The following is an 18,445-nucleotide window of genomic DNA, read 5'->3' on the forward strand; positions in this document are numbered from 1 at the left end:
TTTGCAAATGGTAAAATCTCAATTAGTTGTTGTTGTTGAACAAATTTTTCCAATAACATAAGTCAATACGTGTTAAAACTAAATCTTAACTTAGGCCAGCTTACTCTCTACGTGTTAGTATTTGTCTGTAACACAGATACCACAAAACCCACATACTTTGTTTATTTTCAGTCACAATCATACAAATTACTATTCTTTATGAGCTTTATGAGTACTGTTGCAGATGTAAGACATTCTGCTATGCTGGTACTTTGTAAACTGCAGTATACTAGCTGAGTGCTAGGACCCTGGCTGGAGTCGAGTTGTGAAGGATATATCCCAGTTCTAAGTCAGGCCAGAAAATTGACAGTTTAACATCTCTGTGCTTAGGTTTTCTCATTTAGAAAATAGTGACAAATATCTTAAAATCTTCTTTTGAAATTTAAATGAATGCATCTTATATACATATGAATATGTATGAGTAATGAAGCGTATGTATGTATGTATATGGATAAATGGATATATATGTGTTCCACATGTGAAGTATGATATGATTTTACACGTGAACATGTTTATATATACATAAACACATAAAATCCATATCATGCTTCATGTATGAAACACACACATATCCATATATCTATGCATATGCACATATCAGCCATATATATTAATATATACACATGTAGATTTTATACACATATAATTATACATATATGTACATGCATTTGTGTGAATGTATAAACATATAAATGATCACATATATCAAAAATAAAATTTACATTATGTTTTAGATATGAAATCCAACCTCACTCACTTCCTTAACAACATAATCTAGTAAAAATTTTCAAGTTTTTGTTTTACATTATATCTGCTTGAACATTAAGGTCATTTTTTATTATAGAATCTTTCCATCATGTTTTGTTTTATTTTTTAGTATCTTTGGGTGAGTATGAATGTTAGTTTCTTTCAAGAAGTTATTTAAAATTATGCTTTTTTCTTGAACATCAGTGTGCTATATACACAAACATTTCAAAGACTGATGGCATCTACAAATCCAAAAGAGGATTTTAAAATTTAAGGGTATATACATTTGGTGTTTTCTTCTTATAAAACTTTTAATAATTTGAATTGACTCGTTGAACATGGTTGGAATTTTAATTTCTAATACAATATGCCTTCTGGTAACTCAAATTTTAAAATAACAGTTTACAGCTTGCTTTCTCATATGTTTTCCTATTAATTCTGACAGCAAATCTGTGAATTATCACAATCACTATGTTGCAGATGTAGAAACTAAGGTACACGACGAATCATATAAAATAATTATGCTTTAAATACTTACATGGAAAATTAATCTTCTTTTTTTCTAGGTTGGTATAGCACATCTTTCCTATGCTAGAGTTGATTGAATATTCATATTGTTTTAAATTGTGAATGCTCATAATTCCTTTCTCCTTTGTAAATCTACCATAAAGCCCTAAACAATAATTTCAGCTCATGTTGATTAAATCCTCTAATTGTGTGGTACTATGTTGAGTTCCTATTTCATAATCAGGTGTTGTTATACCTGGATTATGTTTTCTGAATACCTTATAACCTTTTTGACAAAATAAGACTATATTAGTGTTTGTATCTCTCATAGTGTATAACTTATGCTAGTGATATGATAGTTACCTGAGAAGTCTTTCGTGAGTGAATAAAATTTGTAGAGTTGAAAAGATTATAAGGATAAGAGCCATGCCACCTTGGGTTATATCTGACTTTTTGCCACTACTTATTTGTGTGACTTTCACTTGCTGTCTCTATGACTCCAGTAAGTGTTCTTAAGACTTAATTTTTTCATCTATAAATTGTGACTCATAACCCTTGTACACAATGGCCATTACAAAGATCTAATTCAATAAAGTCACCTGCCAGTGTTTCTGGTGTAGCAGGAACTCAGATCTCTGGGTAGGGGCACATTCACATGCTCCTCCGTCCAGGTGTCCTGTGGCTCAGGAGATAAGCTGGCCTTGTCTCTGCTTGCGGCTCTAGGCTGTTCAGGCCACTGGGTCATGGAATCCTGAGATCGAAGGGGTCTGTTAAGTACTCCATCTGCCTCCTTGTAAATAAAGTCTTAATTAGAGCTGGCCTTGAGGATTAATGGGTCTGCTTTGTATCCTTGATAGGTGCTATCTAAGTCATAAGTTACCTTAGCTGTATTTTACACTTAATGATACATTGTAAAATTCTTTCACTGTTAGCTGTAAAACTCACCCCTCCCCTTGCTTTTTTTTGTAACTTTTGAAATCCTAATAAAAGGACGGTGGGGTCTCATGCTCTCCACTGACTTGCTTGAGCGTGCAGTGGTCCCCCGATCGTCTCCATTCTGCTTGCTGGAATTACTTGCCTGTCCGGGACCACAATTAAATCTACATCCTGGCATATAGAGGGCATGCAAAAATTGTTAGTCCTTTAAATCTCATTATCTTTTCACTTTTTAGGAAAAAAAATACAAACTTTCCATGATATCATTTTGAAATAAATATATTTCTAAACCACTATTCTATACAACCATTAATGCTCTCAGTTTTAACACTAGTTAATTCAGTTTTGAAAAATAAATATGCCTTTCAACATTTAAGTTAATTGTGTTCTTTATAGTTTATTTTCAAATATTAACTTTCTAAAAAAAAAATTAACTTTCTCATTAACTACTTTTTGTAAGATTTCACTAAGGAATTCATCCAAGTATATGAAATATACATTAAGAAAAGCATGAATAAGTCTGTATATATATATTGCCATCTAATAATCATGGACCTATAATATATAGGATGAACAGCCTCTGACAGTTTTCTAAGTGTCTAGAAAACCTCTAGGCTCTAAGCCATTGGCAAACTGGATAGTGAATAATGAATAGATATGAAGCATTCAAGGAGTCAGAAAGAATTTTTTAAAAAAGGAATCTAAGATTGTTTAAGCAGAAGATGAGGCATATTGCTATTTTATTCTACCTATAAATTATGCCATCAGGCTCCTTTTAACTATCAAAACTAATTACACTAATATTCACACTTTGAAAATGTTTTAACATTCTCAGAGTTTACACTTATTATCGTATTACATATATGAAAATCAGAAAAAATTACTTTGAACTAAATCCCTGAATTCTACTTGTATGAGTGTGTAAAATAAAGTTTTGACAGAATAGCATGCCACTCTGTGTCTCAGGTTCCTTATTTATAAAACCAGGATGACAGTAGTTTCTCATGTACCCATAATCCAATTAAAAACAAAACAAGAATAAGAGCAGCGACAAAAACAGACCTTCACGTTTACTCTTTATTTATAATATAATCTTTAAAATGAATCCAGTGCTGGTGTGGCTCATTTGGTTGGAGCATCATCCTATAGCCTAGATATGTAAGCAGCCCACGTGCCCATCAGTAGATGAGTGGATAAAAAAACTGTTAACATTTAAGCAATGGAATACTACTTGTCCATTAAAAAAAAAAAAAAAAAAAGGGAAATCTTGTCTTTTGCATCTGCATGGATGGACCTGGAAATTATTATACTAAGTGAAATAAGCCAGTCAGAGGAAGATAAATACCATATGATTTCACTAATATGTGGAATCTAATGAACAAAATTAACACCAAACAGAATGGAAACAGACTCATAGATACAGAAGACAATCTGGCAACTGTCAGAGGGGAGGAGGGTTGGAGGGCTGAGTGAAGGGATTAAGCAAAGAAAGAAAACTTATAGAAACCAACAACAATATGGTGATTACCAGTGAAAAAAGAGGGTGGGAGGAGGTAGAAAAGGGTGCAGGGGCTATGATTGATGATGAAAAGAGACGACTTAATGTGGTGAGCACATAATACAATATACAGATGATGTATTATATAACTGTACACCTGAATCCTATATAATTTTATTAACCAATATCACTTCAATAAAGTCAATAAAAAATAAAATTAAATAACAAAAAAACAGGATAAGTAAACTATTTAAGTAAAAGAAGAAAAAGCTAAAGTATACACCTTTCACACCTCCCTTCATCCTTCCCACCATCCATACCCAGGGCTGCCTTTATGTGCTTTAATTTATCAGCAGCCCTGAGAAATTTATAAAATAGGAGACTGACAGAATTTAAACCACGTTTTTCTTAACTGACTTAGTCATTGAATCTCTTTCTCATCGAATATTTATTATTACCACTTAGTAATACAGTCTTTAGCAACATATCACTCAGTGTGTGAACTGGGACCTATGGTATAGCCATTACCTGGAACCTAGTTAAAAATGCATGTCTCAGGTTTCACCCTAGGTCTACTGTATCCGAATGTTCGCTTCAATATTTGCAACGGAAAAGCACTGTTGATTTACTATATGGCTTTCTAAATACCACTTATTAGCAACCACTGCTTATTTAAACCTTGTTTTTTTGAAAAAAAATTATTTCTAAATCTAAGCAATTGATCTAGATTACCTCTACGGCTTTTATTCTGATTCCTAAATCTTCATATCTTCTGGATTCTGTCACTTTAGGAGTATAAAAACAAAGGAGCAATGTATACTTCCACCTTAAACTATTTCTTATTTGTAAAAAGGAAAAGAAGTATAGGTTCTAAGCTTCTTACATCTCCCATATCGCTATACACAACTAAATACTTCCCTTACTTGAGATGAAATCTGAAATGTTAATTTGCATATAGCTTGACCTTAAAATTACTTTTGCATTTCTTATTCATGTTGACTTCTTTAATGAAGTGATTTAAAAAAACAAGGGTTTCAAAGAATCAATTTTTGTAGTAAGAATGTTGGCAAAATATTTACTTTAAACCATGTCTTGGATTGTCATTGATTAATAAGAGCGTATAGGTTTCAAGTGTACATTTCTATGATACATAATTTGTATATTGCATTGTGTGCCCACCACCCAAAGTCAAATCATCTTCTTTCACCACATATTTGGCCTCCTTTACTACTCCATATTGTTGCCTGTCTGTGTATGAATTTCAGTTTTATATCCCACATATGAGTAAAATTATATCATTCTTAGCTTTTTTCTGCCTGAGTTGTTTCACTTACCATAATATCCTCAAGGCCCATCCAGGTTTTCGCAAATGGCTGGATTTAATTATTCTTATGGCTGAGTGGTATTCCATACTATACATGTACCACATCTTCTTTATCCAGTCATCTAATGAAAGACTCTGTCTCCATGCACTGACCAACTTGAACAATGATGCAATGAACATAAGGATGCATATATCTTTGTGAATAAATGTTTTCAAGTTTTTTTGGGGGTAGTTACCCAGAAGAGGGATTACTAAGTCACATGGCAACTTTGTTTTTAATATTTTGAGGAAGTGCCAGACTGTTTTGCACAGTGGCTGTGCCAGTCTCCATGTCTACGGTCCTACCTGCAGTGAATGAGTGTTCCTTTTTCTTCATAACTTCTCCAACACTTGTTTTTACTTATCTTGTTGATAATATAGTCATTCTAACGGGTGCCAAGTGGCATCTCATAGTTTTGATCTGTATTTCCCTAATAGCTAGTGAAGTTGAACATCTTTACATATATCTGTTGGCCATTTGTATGTCTTCTTGAGAGGTGTATCTGTTCAAGTCCTCTGCACAGTTTTTAACTGGATTGTTTGTTTTTTGGGGACTGTGTTGTATGGATTTGTTATATATTTTGGAATTAATTCCTTGTCAGAACCATTGTTTGCAAATATCTTCTCCCATTCAGTTCATTCAGTTGGTTACCTTTTTGTTTTCTTGGCAGATTCTTTGCTGTGCAGAAACTTTTTAGTTTACTGTAGTCCCATTAATTTATTTCTGCCATTACTTGTTTTGCCTTTGGGGTCAAATTCATAAAATGTTCTGTAAGACCCAGGTCCATAGGTTTAGTACCAATTTTTTCTTTCATGTAATTTATTGTTTCAAATTTTATATTTAGGTATTTGATCCATTTTGAATTTATTTTTGCACATGAGGACAAACTAATCTAGTTTCATTCTTTTGCATGTGGCTTTTCCAATTCTCCCAGCACCATTTATTGAAGAGGCTTTCTTTTCTCCATAGGGTGTTTTTGGCTCCTTAATCAAAAATTATTTGCTCACATACATGCTCTTTTATTTCCCGGTTTTTGATTTTTTTCCCCTCATCTGTCCCCCCCCCCTTTTTTTTTTGCCAATATCATGCTGTTTTGACTATTGAAGAGATTTTCATGCTTGGTTCACCCTGTGATCTGCTGCAGCTATACCTTGATGGCTGAAGAAAGTCTTTGCTGACACATTTCTATGGTTTAGTTTGACTGGTTTCCATGACTACATACCTCATAGTCTGAAACTTTGCCTTTGAGAAATAAGGTAAGCTACCTGATACCTCCTAATAAAGACCTTTTATGCTTAAACTAGTCAATGTAAGACCTGTTGTTTGCAAATGGAAAACCTGACTGATTCAGAAATCAAGATTTTTGTATTTTCAAAGTCAGTTAAGTTTCCTCTTTAAGTGAAATATGTAATTGTTTCTGTGTACTAAAATACAGATTAAAATAACACTAGGCATGCCATATATGATGAATAAATATGTATAGTTTGACTGATATTAGTATTATTAATTATGGAGTCATAAAGACAATTTTTTAGAATAATATAAAATTTTCTTAACAAATCAGGATTTAAAAATGTCTTTGATAAGCATTGTATAGTATAAACTCTTTTTTTCCCAATAGGAAAACAAGGAGTCTGGTATAATAAGAGGCTGTGCAGAGCACATTTCCAATCTTCTGCCAGTCCAATAGTTATTATGGCCATGACATTTCTGTGAGTTGATGCAATTTTAGTGTCCAACTGGCCTCTTTGGTTTTCAAGAAAGAAAGAACAAAATGTTTTTCTTTTCAGATGACTCTAAAGCTTGTCATTCTACAAATCGCTCATTAAAAACACATGCAAAATTGTGGATTAGGGATGCAGTATCTAGGCTGAAATACTGAAACTTTAAGTTTCAGAGTTTTAGAATAAAAGAAGAGTGGCAAGTTTGGTTCAAAATATCTGAAGTTTCAGAATTTAAAATTCACAGATGCCACATTCTTTTGCTCAATATTGTCAGGAGAGAACAATTAAAGTGTTGCACGTGTACTGTCTGATATGTTATTCGGTTCTTTCTCCAGTCTCCTCTACCTTCTTCTGATTTTATGGAGCATGATTTTATGTTACATATCACTTGGGACTCCTTGCACTTGTTCTCTGTTTCCATTTTAGACAATGGAAGGCAACAGCAAGAGATTAGAAGGTTGGAGAGATGAAAAAGTGGTATACGAGGTCAGTCCGGAAAAAGTCCAACCATTGTTAATATAATGAGAGTAGTTTGCGCAACATTGATGTAACCTGGTGGCCAAAGAAAGTGGACTGGAATGCTCATGTGTGAACAATGATGACTTCACTGTACTAGTCAGTGGAGGTGGTAGACAGCACTGAGTGAGCATGTATACTATGTGGACATCACATTCAAAATGACTCAGTGAGTAGAGCAACGAAACTGCATCAAATTTTTTTATTAAGCTTGCACATTCCTCCATGGAAACTATTCAGATGATTCAGAAGGCTGAAGCTATGGGCAACTGGTGATGCGCAGCTTCATCACAACAATGCACTTGCTCATGTATCACATCTTATGCAGAGTGTTTTGATGAAACATCAAATACCCCAGTGACTCAATCCCTCTACAGCCCACATTTGGTGAACTGTGACTTTTAGCTTTTACCCAAAATTAAAATTGCCTTAGAAAGGAAAGAGATTTCAGACCATCAATGAAATTAAGGAAAATACAACTAGGCAGCTATGGTGAATGGGAAAACTGTGTGAGGTGCCAAAGTGCCTGACTTTGAAAGGGACTGAGGTGTCATGGTCCTGAATATAATGTTTTTTTTTTTTTTTTGCGTCCTGTATCTTCTTCAATAAATATCTCTACTTTCCCTAGTGTATGGATGGATACTTTCTGGACAGGCCTAGTACATGCTATAGGCTGTGGTTTCTAGCAAAAGTAGAAAATATATATACACAGAAGAAAATAAGTAAAAATGTTTACTTCCCACCTAGAGGAATAGAGAAAAATCAGAAAGTATCTACAGCAATTTAAGAATTGTTCTTATTTTATGTAGGTATAGAGTGGATATGACCTGGCAGTCTCAATGCCTGAATGTAAATATTTTTTAAACCAGCAGAAATACATAAGTGCTCAGAACTGCCCGATATATTATTAAAAGTACAGCAATGAGGAGAAGAGAGGTTGGACTCTGAGAAACAAAATGGGGATTTGGAAAAATAGAGGCAAGGCTGAAATATGTGAATTTCAACCCCCCTAAATATTCTTTGCCAGGAGAGACATACAGGGTATTTCTATTGATCCCTAATTATCACCAAGTCCTTAATAAGGGCTGGATCCAACATAGTTCAGACAAGATGTGAATGGCATTGTCTAACAGTAACTAGACAAAGAATGGAAGATTTACAGGACTGCCAAGTTGAATATGAAGGACATTGGGGAATACTGATGAGAATAAGTTCTAAAGTTTCTGGGACAAAAAGAAAATCAAACAAGAAATAAGAAAATAAAACCAAAGCAGTTTATCAACATGGATGTAATTGTCTGAGATTAATCAATTTGTTCAAGCTCTTGGCGTTGCCTTAACTGTCTTTATTCATAGCTCATTGCTCAGAAAGAGCTCACTTGAGAGAACTGTGGAATGGCATTCTAAATTTTTTGCTACAGTATAAGATAAGAGCTCTATATAAGATAAGACCACTGTCAGATGGCATGTCTAAATGCCTTAAATATGTACAGAATATACAGCACAGCCTCTCTGGTAGCTATAATAGCCAAGCCCAGAAACCAGCAAGTGTAGATGAAACTGGTCATTGTCACCATTCATTTAATAACTCAGTTAAGTCATTTTGCTCCTTGTTCTCTTAAGGTTGAGTTTATTTTGTTTGAAAAATCTAGCACTCTATGCAGGAATATTTCCACGAGAGAAGGTAGAAATTTTCATGTGATCTTCTACACATTTGCTACTAATCCACGTTGTAGAAAAAAGCAATCCTTGTACTGATCTGAGTCACTGGCTTTGACTACAAGAGCTACAAGGGCTATGTGAAGTAACCAGCATGTTCACTGGGTGCTTTTCATGTGCATTATTGCCTTGTCTCTATGGCTTCCTATTGTCTTCAGTTCTGGTGGGTGCAAAATATCTTATTCCCTAAACAAAGTTAAACAAGTGAGGACTTTGGTTGTTCATTTCTGTATGCTAACATATTACACTTGATTAAATATGAATGTGTGTAAGGCCTATGAATTATGTAAGGTAAAAGTTCTAAAATAGAACTTTTTAGCCCAACCAAAAAAATATATATATATTTTTAAATATTCTATTTCTCATATCTTAATGAGTGGTAATATTTATTATATTGGTTAATCTAGAAACGGTGTTTTTTTCTTACCATCTCTTCCATATCTGTTAAATGAACAGTACTTATTTCTTCTGCTTTAAATCTATTTTCTAAATCTAGTCACTTCTCATCAGCTATACTTTAGCAGTCTTTACTAGTAACATCTGCCTAAGTCTCTTCTTCACACTATATTAGGAGGAACGCTTTAACAACTAAAATCATGCTACAGCAACACTGTGCTCACTCCATCTGAAGTTCCTGCAAGGCCAGGTGAGATCAGACTGCTACTTCTTTCTCTAACTTCATATCCTATCACACTTCTTGCCATTCTGGTCTAGCAACACTGGTTTTCTTGTAATTTCTACAATGTCTAGCTCATTTTCAAAATGGAGTCTTGATCTAAAAAAATATGCTTCAGTCCTTTGCATAACTTTAATATCGCTCAACTAATGTTCAAATTTCACCTGTGACATTTATGGCCTGACTCACCAAAAATATAATCACTTTGCTCATTACACTCCATTCTGTTTTGCAGCTTTTTTATTTCATATTTATCATTGGCCAAAGTATAAGTTATTTATGTGTTGTTTTCTTCATTTCCTACTTTCATCCACAAAACATAAGCTTTGTGAATTCAAGAAGTTTTTCTTGTTTATCTCTGGATTTCCAGCAGTTAAGGCTGTGCCCAGCAATTTTAGACATTCAATGTTGTTATCATGGATAATTTGTTGTCTCTTCTTAGTTTGAAAGGCTTTAGAAACTAAGGCTTTTCATTCTATGTTACTTTCGTCAAGGCATTAAATCTTCCCTCAACCTATTTTCTCCTCTGCAAAAATAGGGAAAATAATTTTCCTTTGATATCTGGGTTGATACTCATAACGGTGAATGAATAATAAAAGTTTTACTTTATATATTTCACCTTTCTCAATGCTACCCTGAATACCATGGCCCTGTAACTAAACCATAAAATTCATAGCTCTAGAGATATGATACTTCTCTCAGTAACCAGGATGATTTTGCTATGGGCACCAAGAAATTTTTAGGATAAATGCTTAATCTCATTAAAGTTTAAAATCACCTGTTAAAAGTGGGCATACTTGTTGTTGCAAATAGAGTTCTGCTATTGTCCATTGTCCACCTTCTATCTCAACTCTGTCCTTATATTTTGCCTAGTTGGCATTAAAGCAAATTGTTAGGAAACAAGATTTTATTTCCCCTAGTGAATAGTTAATATTCTATTGTTGTTGGGCTATTTGATGATACAAAGATTACCAATGAAAATCAGAGGTAAATAAAAAAAACTGCAGATTTAATCACCCACTGAGACTAATTATAATTTTGGCTTAAGTAACTATCAGTGATTGCACCACTGTATCCAAATAAATAGAATTGATTAGGAAATCCTGTAAAGTTAACCTTGTTTTATAATATATGCAATTTGTAATCAATGAAACAGAAAATGATAATTAAAGAAAGGAACTAGATATAGTGTAAAGATCCAGGATTTTTTTTTAGTTTATAAATTTAAGCTTGAATCCTGGTAGCCTCGTTTACTAACCATGATAATGGTTATGAGGATATTGAAGATTATACGAGATAATATTACAAGAATATCTATCACAGGTTTTCACACAATAAATGCTAGCTATTATTTTACATTATTGAAAGTCACTACAGTAAAACATTAAAAACTGAAAGGCTATTGCTTAGATGATTTGATATCAACACACACACACAGCCTACATATAAATATGTAGATTGAAATAAACTCTGTAAATTTATTCTCCTATATATATATTTTTTAATAAAAATGGTGATATAATACCAAGAAAGATAAATGCATGGAAAGACAGGTAATATACAGATTGTTCTTGATGGAATAATTACTTGCTTTTTGAATAATTATTTTAAGATATGTTTATTGTCCTTATAAATAAAATCTCACATATACAATTTTTTTTTAATCCAGGGAATTTATTGTGATGGCTAAATTTATGTATCAACTTGACTGGGTTGAGAGGGAGCCAGATATTGATCTTAGATTATTCTGTGGGAGTTGTTCTAAATAAGACTAACGTTTCAGTCTGTAAACTGAGTAAATCAGATTGTCCTTCTGAATTTGGCTGGACCTCATCCAATCAGTTGAGGGCATGAATAGAACATAATGGCTGAGCATAACACCAGTAAGAGAGAGAATTCTTTCCTTCTGAGAGTGTTCAAACTAGAACATTGGCTTTTTTCGTGCTTTAGAGTTGAGCTGAAAGGTCAGCTCTCTTGATTCTAAGAACTTTAAACTCAGATTGGAATTAAACCATTGGCTACCTAGGTCTCCACCTTGCCAATTCACCCTGCAGATCTTGGGATGCTCAAGCCTCCGTCAATTCTTTAAATACATTTCTTTATATACAGATATAGATAGATACAGATATAAATATAGCTATAGTATAGATATAGATATTGATTGATAGATCTGTCTAGAAGGCATACAGCTATGGAAAATGAAAAACACAGACATTTATTGAAGAAAATACAAAATACAAGACGTTGTACATAGCACAATGATGCCTCAGTCCCCTTCAGAGTAGGCACTTTGGGACCTCACACAGTTCTCCCAATTGTCATCAGCTGCCCCATCATATTTTCCTGAATCTCATCAATAGTCTGAAATCTCTTCCCTTGCAAAGATAATTTCAGTTTTGGGAAAAGCCAGAAGTCATGGGGCACCAAATCTGGACTGTGGAGTGACTGAGTCACTTGAGTGATTTAATGTTTCATCAAAAATCTCTGCACGAGGACGCGCATTGTTGTGATGAAGCTGCCAGTCACCAGCTGCCCATAGGTGCAGTCTTCTGAATCCTCTGAGTGTTCAAGCTTAACTCAAAATCTGATGCAGATTTGTTGCTCTACTTGCCCAATCATTTTGAATGTGATGGCCACATAGTACACCTGCTCATTCAATTGTGGCTACCACCTTCATTGACTAGCACAGTGAAGTTGTCATTGTTCACACATTTGCATCCCAGTTCAATATCCTTGATGTCAGGTTACATCGATTTTGCACAATTCTTGGCCTATTAACAATGGCCGGACTTTTTTAAGGAAGACTATATTATTTTATCTTATTATATATAATTTAAATGTAGGCACTACTTATTAATTCATTTTTTTGAATGAGGGCTTTATCAACTTTTTTAGTATACACTTGCAGACTTTTAAGAATACAGGCATTTCTAATTTATTGCATAGATCTAAGGTAAACAATTAGCCATTGTTTAGCTTCTTTAGAAATATAAGTATTATTAATATGGGTTGTACTATTACCATTATTTATCTTGCTATATATTACATAATAACCTTTACAAAAAATATTTTATTTGATGCCTATTTTCTATAATACCAGTGTTTTTATGTCATGTGTTCTTATTCTACATTGCATACATCAAAATTGAGTGTCATGGCATTCTTGATTTAATGAAATAGGGAAGATTTAAATAATGATTATGTGTGATTCTTTTAATGATTTCTTAGAAAGTCAGGATAAGAAATTACTGTCAAGTCTTCATGATATAAAAACTAAGAGTATTATGCTTTTCTTTCAAGAAGGCTTGACAGTGGTTTCTTATGAGAGTGAACATAAATCAGTGCTTGCCATTTTCAACTGTCTTCTTTCAGTTTATTTTAATTATCTATATTTATATACATAATATACCACTCTGATATGCCTATTGCTATAGGGTACATTTATTATGATGAATAATAATGTATGATATTTACACACCACCTACCCTTTTCAAAGCAGCTTGACCAATTATCTTATATTATTCCTGTATGTCCATGTATAGATTCATTGAACATTTATTGGATTTGGGGTTGTAATATGCCTGCCTTTCAGGATCTCAAGTTAATAGGGAAGACAGAGAGGGTAAAAGGCAATTGGGATATAGTGTGAGGAATGCTGTTAACATAGAGTTATTCAACAGCGAACACAAGTGTCTTCTTATCCTGCTAAGAACAGGAAAACATAGGTTCCTTTGAGGAGATTATACTTAGCTTGAAAGTTAGAGTGTGACTATGTTTTACAGGGAAAGTTACAGGGGAAATATCTCAAGCAGGGAAAGGATCATGGCAGAGGCACAGATGCGAGAAGACATGTGGGACAGAAGAACATGTAAGAGTACAGACCTTGCAGCCAGGAGCAAGAAGTACAATGCCTAGCTTTGTGTTGGCTTTTTACTAGTTGTGAAACTGCTTACATTCTTTACCTCTCTGTGATACAGTCACTTCCTTTATAAAATGGGAAAAGTACTATATATTTCCTAGATTTGTTCAAAGTATTTAATGAATGCATGTGTAGGAAACACTTATAAATGATTGGTCACATAGTGCTCAGTAAAAGTCATTCTGATATCTGAAGGAAGAGGAAGAGTTACAGTAGGGGAAAAACAAAACAAAACGGGGCAGACTTTTTCTCTCTGTATACATAAATGAACTGTGGCAAAAATTAAGTGATTTCTAATATTTAGGGAATTATTTCTCTTTTGGATATATATTATTGCTTTTAGTCTTATTACAGGTTACTATTTTACTAAAACAATCAAATAACCTTTTTTATACCTTATATTCCTAAGAGGAAATCACTAGTTAAATAGCACTGTAGTTGCAAATAGTACCTTATAAATGTCATAAATGTCATCTGTCTATAGTTGTTGGCAATGAAAAAAAAGTTCAGTTTTTGTTCAAATCTTCTGCTCTAGCAGTTAAAGGCCTGTTTAGGCAAATTTGATCATTATTAAAAATGTTTCACTAGTTAACATTCTAAACATTCAACTACTTAAACATGAGGTTGTACAAATTAGGGTTCCAGAGATAGGGGTCAGCTTTGTGAGAAACATGTTTCCATTCAAAAATGGGTGCTGTTTTGCATGGGGGATTCCCAAATGACCTAGAAATGTTTCCCCTTTTGTCACTGATAGAATATCAGCTTTAAACCAGAATAGTTATTATTTAGTGTTTTACCAAATTATCTCTTCCTGCTGTTCCCACAAATAAATATTTAATTTTGTGATAAATCCCTCTCAGAATAATTGAAGTTGGATCAAATATATTTTAATATTTTACTCTCAAGTTTATTACAACAAATTAAGTCTGAGAAAGAGGTCATTAATGCTACATTTTTGAGAATACCACAAAATGACCAGAACTGTGTTCACCATAGTGAGGACAGTGAACTACATGTGCAATAATTTGGAAGTTTTTTGTATGTGATTTTAAAATATCTCTTAACCTTTCCCTCTGTTGTTCAAAAGAGAGATGTTTAAGATAGAAATGCATAGGAAGTTCTTCTGTCAGGAGAGTTACACCACAAGCATACAAGGCAGCTCTCCCAATTAATGTCCCTAGTGTATACTGTTATGTCAGCTCTGTTGACAATGATTTTATGGCAGAGTGCCACATTGTCTGTTTAAATGTTTTGACCGGAATCACTCAATTATAATTGTATTCAATTATTAATGGAATCATTAATTTAATGGATGTACCTACCAACTAGACTAAATTCCATGAAGTTAGAAATTACTGTGGTCAGATTATCTACTGATCCTCAGTGTTTAGTAGGTTCATGACTCATAATTGGGCAATGAGAATCTGTTGGATGAATAAATGAGTGAAGAAATAAATTTACTCAATATCTCTTAAACATGTCTCAGAGGATGGGTACATAACCATTGCCTGAGTGTGTTTTGTTCAATTTTCATTATTTCTAACTAAGTACATACAAAATATCTGCAGAATTTTGTCATTCATATACTTACCTTAAATTTTTGTGGGTTTTTTAGTTCTTTTTTTTTTTTTTTTTTTTTTTGCTATTCTTTGTAAGCATGCTAAAATGTGCAGAAAAAACCATAAAATAACTGCAACACAATCTAATCTAGAAAGTATATAAATGAAATACTTCAGAAGGACTATAAATGTTTTCATAAAGGAAGTCTGTTATTTGGAAAATTTCTGGTGATAGGTATACTTCAGGATTCAGCTCAAGGAATGGGCTTTGAATCATAATGACTCACATACACCACAAAAAAAAAGTGTACCCAAAACCCCATGTTTGAATGAAAAACCAAATGAATCACTGAGCATTGTGTTGAACCCAAATGAATTCTTCACTGTTGATCAAAAACAGAAGACACAACTGTTAACTGCACAGACAGAATGAGATTTTGGAAAATGAAAGCTAAGAGGATAGAGTCATCATTCAAAAACATGATTGTAGCAGATAACATCAAAGTTTTAAAAAAATAAACAAATGGGACTGCATCAAACTAAAGAGTTTCTGCTCAGCAAAAGAAAGCATCAGCAAGATGAAAAGGAAACCAACAATATGGGAAAACATATTTGCCAATGACATCACAGACAGGGAACTGATCTCCAAAATATATAAAGAGTTTATACAACTCAACATCAAGAAAACAACAATCCAATTTAAAAATGGGCAAAGGACCTGAACAAACACTTCTCCAAAGAGGACATACAGAAGGTCCATAGGCACATGAAAAAATGCTCAACATCATTAGCCATCAGAGAGATGCAAATAAAAACCACAATGAGATACCACTTTACACCAGTCAGAATGGCCATCATCAACAAATCGACAAACAACAAGTGCTAGCGAGGATGTGGAGAAATGGGAACCCTAGTGCACTGTTGGTGGGAATGCAGACTGGTGCAGCCACTATGGAAAACAGTATGGAATTACCTCAGAAAACTAAAAATGGAACTGCCTTTGGAACCAGCAATTCCACTGCTAAGATTATACCCGAAAAATCCTAAAACCCTAATTCAAAAAAACTTATGCACCCGTATGTTCATAGCAGCCCTGTTTACAATAGCTAAGTGCTGGAAACAACCTAAGTGCCCATCTGTAGATGAGTGGATCAAAAAACTGTGGTACATTTACACAATGGAATACTATGTAGTAGAAAGAAAGAAGGAACTCCTGCCATTTGCAACAACATGGATGGAACTAGAGAGAATTATGCTTAGTGAAATAAGCCAGACAAAGAAAGCAAAATACCGTATGATATCACCCAATACAGGAAACTAAAGAGCAACACAAACAAATGAACTAAATAGGACAAGGAGTAGAATAGTAGTCAGTAGGGGGGAGGGGGAGGGAGAGAAAGGGGATAAGTAAGGGAAAGGTCTAGTCAAGGAACACGTATAAATGACTCATGGACATGGACAACGGGGAGGGATAAGATTCTGGGAGATGGGATGGGCTGGGTGGGGGGAGCAATGGGGGAAAATGGGACAACTGTAATTGAAAAACCGAAAAATAAAATAATAAAAAAAGTTTAAAAATAGCTCTGAAAAATAAGATTTGTTGGCTAATGTAGGTATCACTCTTCCTCAGCTTGTCTTTTGTCCTAGAAGCTCAGGCATGTGGGATTGTCAAAGGTATTATCAATCCTCCTGTGGATAAATCTGCATTCTTCACAAGGAAAACAATGTAATTAACACACACACACACACACACACTATGTGTGTGTGTGTGTGCATATATATATATGTGTGTGTGTGTGTATATATATATATATATATATATATATATATACATACATAGAGAGAGAGAGAGAGAGAGAGAGAGAGAGAACCTAAAATATATTCTACACAGATAATTTCTGTGAGAGAATGATATGCTTCCATCTTATCATAACATAAGACATAAAATTGCCATTTGTTCTCACGCCCAGATTAAACTCAGGCTTAATCATCCTGTGACTTATGCTACTTACTTTTGTTAGAGAACATCTCATTTCTTATTTTTCTTTGAAAAGATATCCATGCTTGGTTTGCTACATTGAATTACTTTTCCCCAAATAAAACTCATATGCTTAATTCCCACAATCCAGCATACATTTTCCCCCTCTGAGGTATAGATGGAACTGATTATCACCAATGAATAAACAGGCTTGGGTTAGGAGTTGCTAGGTCTTGCCTATCCCTCTGTGAGGTCCATCTGGGCAACCTCCTCTATTTTGTTATCAATGGAAAAGATAACAGAAGTACTGTTATATCTACTCTTTCTTGTTATCACTGCTAATCTTTCACAAGCTTTTTATTAACCTCTTTTTAAAAAAATTGTGAAAGAGAGATACTAATATACCTCTTCAAAATATTTTTGAGAAGAAACTCATATATTTTTGTTGGTTTGTGCAGTACATTAGTTTGCAACCAGTGCCACAAATCAGTATTTGTAAGTAGTGGAGGACCTAGAACCTCATTGCCTAGTGTTCTGAGATTCACATTCTTCTAAAACTAATTCTGTTTGATGTTTAAAATTTAATCAGAAGATAGATGTTTCATTTCTCATAATTTTTGTTAGAATTAGAAATGGTATCAGATAATGAATATGTAAAAGTCTTAGAAAGAGTAAAACACTCTATAAAATATTAGGGGTTGCTCAATAAAAATCACAAAATATTTTTTCTTGAATTTTTAAAATGTATAATATTACTTCAGGGTTTGTAATTCTTACCCTAAAAAAATAGGGAAAAAAAGTCAGTGAAAGGCAGTCTCAAGAATGTACTCTGAGCTTTATTGGCACTTCGTCTGTCATCCAGCATTTACACACTGAATAAAGGGCCTGTTTCTTGCCCTAAAGAAGGTTGAAATGCAGCCAGTGTAGGAAACAGCTCATATGAATGTGCTGGGTTTCAAAGACGATTGCACAGAAGACGCAGTGCTCCGTTCCTAAACTAATGCATTGTGTGAACACCCAAGGCTTTGCAGTGCGGTGGCTCCTTATGTGATTTGAGTTCCCACTTTGTGAAGTAACTTCAGGTTGCTGTAGTGTAAGCTCTGACATTTGAGTCTCCCTCTCTATTTTTCTTGTTTGTTTGTTTAATGCAAGTTCCTGACAGTAAGCTTAGATTGCAGAGATATCCACTTCAAAGACAGCTATCACTGCCTGCTATGCAACTAGACAGAGAGCTAGACCAGGTGCCCGCTGCCCACCCCTGGCT

At 34.0% G+C, this 18,445-nt stretch overlaps 1 pseudogene; it reads left to right on the forward strand.

The window, feature by feature from the left end:
- The first annotated feature begins 3,803 nt into the window (after nt 1-3,803).
- Nucleotides 3,804-18,445, forward strand: part of LOC150018056 (chromatin target of PRMT1 protein pseudogene) — a 48,985-nt pseudogene continuing 34,343 nt past the window's right edge.

Source organism: Furipterus horrens, unplaced genomic scaffold (assembly GCF_987537825.1).
Source record: "Furipterus horrens unplaced genomic scaffold, mFurHor1.1.pri manual_scaffold_2, whole genome shotgun sequence".
In the NCBI taxonomy this organism is placed as follows: domain Eukaryota; kingdom Metazoa; phylum Chordata; class Mammalia; order Chiroptera; family Furipteridae; genus Furipterus; species Furipterus horrens.